The sequence below is a fragment of the Galeopterus variegatus genome, unplaced genomic scaffold (assembly GCF_000696425.1).
Source record: "Galeopterus variegatus unplaced genomic scaffold, G_variegatus-3.0.2 Scaffold622, whole genome shotgun sequence".
NCBI lineage: Eukaryota > Metazoa > Chordata > Mammalia > Dermoptera > Cynocephalidae > Galeopterus > Galeopterus variegatus.
The window spans coordinates 33208-38067 of record NW_007726733.1 but is presented as its reverse complement, the minus strand read 5'-3'; the positions used below and the strand labels follow the sequence as shown (position 1 = coordinate 38067).

Here is a 4860-nt window from a genome sequence, read left to right as displayed (position 1 = left end):
TTGTCAGTCATTTCAAGGGTTTCCCACTGTATAAGGTCTGGTATTTAAGAATTATTGTATTCTTCTGGTCGTGTCATATTTTCTTGGGTTTTTGTATTTCCAGTTTCTCTACATTGATGTGTGGTTATCTGGTAGAGCAGTTGCTTCTTCTGTCACTCTGGAGTGGGCTTTGAGGAGAGAGACTTCCTCTTTTTCTGGTCTCTGCTGGAGACTGATGTGTCAATGCAGTCAAGTGTCTGGTGGGCCACCTGCACAATGGCTGTGGCTACTGCTGTTGTGTTGAGTCACTTTTGTGGCAGCTGCTTTTGTGATAGTGGCTGTGGTGGGCCACCCACATGGAAGTGGTGTTTTTGGCATGCTCTTTTGCCTGCTTCCAGGTGGAGAGGGGGCTGCCCTCAGTTCCTGTCCAATGCTATAAATTTCCCTGTAAGCATTGCTTTTGCTGCATTCCACAGTTTTTATAAGTTGTGTCTTCATTTTCACTTAGTTCCCAATATTTAAAATTCTCTTCAGATTTCTTTGACCACGTGTTGTTAGAAGTGGGTTGTTTCCAAGTATTTTGAGACTTTTGACCTATGTTTCTGTTATTGATTTCTGATTTAATTCCGTTATAGCCTGAGAGCAGACATTTTACAATTTCCATTCTTTTAAATGTGTTAAGGTGTGTTTTATGCCCCAGAATATGGTCTGTCTTGGTGAATGTTCCATGTGAGCTTGAGAAGAATGTGTATTCTGCTGTTGTTGGATGAGTTAGTCTATAGATGTCAATTATATACAGGTGACTGGTATTATTGTTGAGTTCAACCATTTCCTTACTGATTGTCTACCTGCTGGATCTGTCCATTTTGTTTTTTGGGGCTGGCAGGTGCAGGGATTGAACCCTTGACCTTGGTGTTACAGCACTGCACTCTAACCAGCTGAGCTAACTGGCCAGCCCTGGATCTGTCCATTTCTGATGTAGGGGTGTTGAAGTCTCCAACTGTAATAGTGGATTCATATATTTCTCCTTGCAGTTCTATCAGTTTTTGTCTTGTGTATTTTGATGCTCTGTTGTTAGGTGCATACGTTTTAAGGATTGTTATGTCTTCTTGGAAAATTGATCCCTCTATTTAATTAATTAATTAATTTATTTTTGGCAGCTTGCTGTAAGGGGAATCCAAACCCTTGACCTTAGTGTTATAACACCACGCTCTAACCAACTGAGCTAACTGTCCAGCCTGATCCCTTTATTATTATGTAATGCTTTTTATCCCTGATGACTTTCCTTGCTTTGAAGTCTATTGTGTTTGGAATTAATATAACTACTACCACTTTCTTTTGATTAATATTAGCATGATATATCTTTATTCTTCCATTTACATTTAACCTATATGTGTTTTTATATTTAAAGTGGATTTCTTTTAGACAACATATAGTTGGGTCTTGTTTTTTGATTCACTCTGGCAATTTCTGTCTTTTAATTGGTGCATTTATGCATTGGCATTCAAAGTGATTGTTTTTTGTTTGTTTTTTTAAAGATGACTGGTAAGGGGATCTTAACCCTTGATTTGGTGTTGTCAGCACCATGCTCAGCCAGTGAGCGAACCAGCCATCCCTATATGGGATCCAAACCTAGGGCCTTGGTGTTATCAGCACCACACTCTCCCGAGTGAGCCACGGGCCGGCCCCAAAGTGATTGTTGATATAGGTTAATGTCTACCATATTTGTTACTATTTTCTACTCATCCTTGTTCTTTGTTCCTATTTTTGTCTTCCACTCTTCTTCCACCTGTTATGGTTTTAGCTGAGTATTTTATGATTGCATTTTCTCTCCTTTCTTAGCATATCAGTTATATTTTTTTTCATTTTTTAGTTGTTTGCCCTAGAGCATGCACTATACATTTATAACTAATCCAAGTCTACTTTCAAAAATAACACTATATCACTTTATGAGTAGTGCCGGGAACCTTATAGTCAGAAAATAGTCCTAATTCCTCCTTCCTTTTCCTTGTATCATTGCTGTCAATCATTTCACTTATGTGCAAGCATACATACAAAATCAAATAAATCATTGCTATTATTATTTAGAACACACTAGGTCAACTAAGAATAAGAACAGTAAAATTTTCATTTACCTTCACTTATTCCTTTCAATGAGCTTCTTTTTTTATGTGTAGATTTGAGTTTCTGACCTACGTCATTTTCCTCCTCTCTAAAGAACTTCTTACACCAGGGTCCAGGGTTTAATCCCTGTTTTGGCCATCCACCAAAATAAATAGATAAAAACAAACAAACAAACAAACAAAAAAAGAACAAAAAGCAAACAAACAAAACTTCTTTTAACATTTCTTGCAAGGCAGGTCTACTGGCAACAAATTTCCCCAAGTTTTATTTGTTCAAGAAAGTCTTTATTTCTCCTTTACTTCTTTGACTTTACCTCTCTTACAGATCTAAAAAGAGTTGTTGATTTTTCTGTTTGTTTAGATTTTTACTTGTTAGGATGGAGCAGTGACTTTCAACCTTATATGCTGGACTGGAAACTGGGTTGTATGTCTTTTGAAAGCAGTACTAAGAAGGTCAGGGAAAGGTCAAAGGTTTGGATCCTCTTACTGGGCCAGCCACCGAAAAAAAGTAGAAGGTGGTTAGTGAGACCAGAGCAAAGTAAGCAAGGGAGAAAGTGTTATGAAATGAGATTAGAGAGGTCGTAGGGTCTAGATCATGTAAAGGTCTTATTAGCCATGGGTCTTATTAGACTTTGTGTTTTATTCTAGAAATGATGGGAAGCCATTAGATATTTGGGAGCAAAGGTGTGACATGTTCTATTTTAGATTTTAAAAGGATTGCTCTGGCTGTTATGAGAGTAAACCATAGGAGGGTAAGAGTGGAAGAAGGAAGATAAATTAGAAGGGAAATGCAGTAATGCAGATAAGAGATAAGAGTGGCGGTGGTGGAGGTAGTAGGAAGTGGTGGGTTTCTGACTATTTTGAAGGCAGAGCTGACAGGATTTATTAATGGGTTGTATGTAGGGTGAGAAAGAAAGAGATGAAGTCAGTCATGACTCCAACGGTTTTGGCCTGAGCAACACTGGGGTATATTGAAGGAACCAGGTATAGAGAAAAAGAGGCAATCCAAAGTTCAGTTTTGGACATGTTAAGTTTGAGATGCAGTGCGTTAGAGGTCTACGTAGAGATGTTGATTAGGCAACAGTCTAATGTGCAGAGAAGAGGTCATACTGAAGATAAATTTCAAGTCATTAGTATAGATGGATGAGATCACCTAGAGAACAAGTATAGATTAAAAGAAGAAGTTCAAGAACCAAACCCTAGAGCACTCCAGCTTTTAAAAGTTACGAAGAGGATTCAGTAGTGGAAAGTGAAAAGGAGCAGCCAGAGGTGTTGGAAGAAAATAATGAAGAGTGTGGTTTTCTGGAAATCAGTGAAGAAAGTGTTTCAAGCAGGAGTGAGTGATAATTATACCTTCTGGGAGGCTGAGTAACATGAGGTCTGAGAACTGGCTATGAGATTTGGCAATATGAAGTCCACTGGTGAGCGGGACAAGAGTGGCTTCAGTGGAGCAGTAGGTATGAATGAAGGCTTGATTCAGGTGGATTCAGGAGAGAATGCAAGGCAAGGAAGTGGAAAAAGTGGAATTAAAAACCTCTTTGAGGAATTTTGCTTTAAGGGATTAGAGACAAGGGTACTAATGGTATAGCTGGATAGGGATTTTCAATAAAGGGAGGTTTTTTTTTTGTTTTTGTTTTTTAAGATGGGAGATATTTTTGCTTATTTGTTTGCTAATAGTAGTAAACAGAAGAGGGAAAATTTGATGATGTGGAGAAAAGAGATAATTGATGGAGCAAAGTTTTAGAGTAGTGAAATGGGAAGGAATCCAGTGCAACACTAGAAGGGTTAGCCTTGGAAAGACTCACACTACTCATCCACTGGCACACAGGAGGAAGCCAGAGTATATGAGTACAGATTCAGGTTGGCAGTTAGATTTGGTGGTGGAACATGTGAATTTATCTTCTGATTGCTTGTTTTCTCTCCCCTACTCTACTGAAATAGAAAATGGGTAATTTCTCCTAGTTCTCTCCTTCTTCCTTGATCACAGGATCCTGATTTTGTTGGGAGCAGGTTGCCCAGCTTCTGTTCCAACTACACTACTGGTGTACATGTAACTAAATTCTGGTGAGTTGTTTGAAGTTGTTTGGTGGGGCTTCTGAGAAAGTTTCTAAAACCTGATTGACTGAGCTGGCCTGTGTCTTTGGCCCTTTTTCTGTTTCTTGCCTAGAATGTTGACAGGATGGCTGGAATTCTAGCAAACATCTTAGGAAAATAAAGTGACCTAAAGCTAAGGACGGAAGAAGATAGAGTCTAGGTTCCTGATGACATCATGGAACTGCCATACAAGCCCGGGATTGCCTGCTTTTGGACTTCACATTATGGGAGAAAATAAAATAATTTGTTTAAGCCACACTTACCTTTTTTCCTTTTTTCGTGTGTGTGTGTGTGTGCGTGCACGCACGCACATATTTGTGTTATTTGCAACTAATTGTAACTAATAACTGATGTGGCGGTAGGACCTTGTGTATTTGTCAGTTGGAACCCTTGACCTTTGTGTCATAACACCACGCACTAACCAATTGAGCTAACCAAACAGCCTCCCTGTGGATTTTTTTCTTCAGACTTTTTTCTTTCTTTTTTTTTCTTTCTCTGGTAAAAGAGGGAGGGGGGGTAATTAGCTAAATGTAAAGATTGGGGATGCAGTATGGGAGGTTTGAGAAGAGAAAATGTGTGAAATAGTCATCTCTGAATAGGAGACTGAATTAACTAGAAAGATGTATTAGAATTTCCAGGTACCGATGAAGACATAGTCTTTTAG

At 38.8% G+C, this 4860-nt stretch overlaps 1 long non-coding RNA gene across 1 annotated transcript; it reads left to right on the top strand.

Annotated features, from left to right (window-relative positions):
- Positions 1–3068: 3068 nt before the first annotated feature.
- Positions 3069–4454, top strand: LOC103588843. Its single transcript, XR_550341.1, has 3 exons — positions 3069–3555; positions 4090–4166; positions 4270–4454. It is a non-coding gene; the product is annotated as an uncharacterized LOC103588843 (long non-coding RNA).
- Positions 4455–4860: the final 406 nt, after the last annotated feature.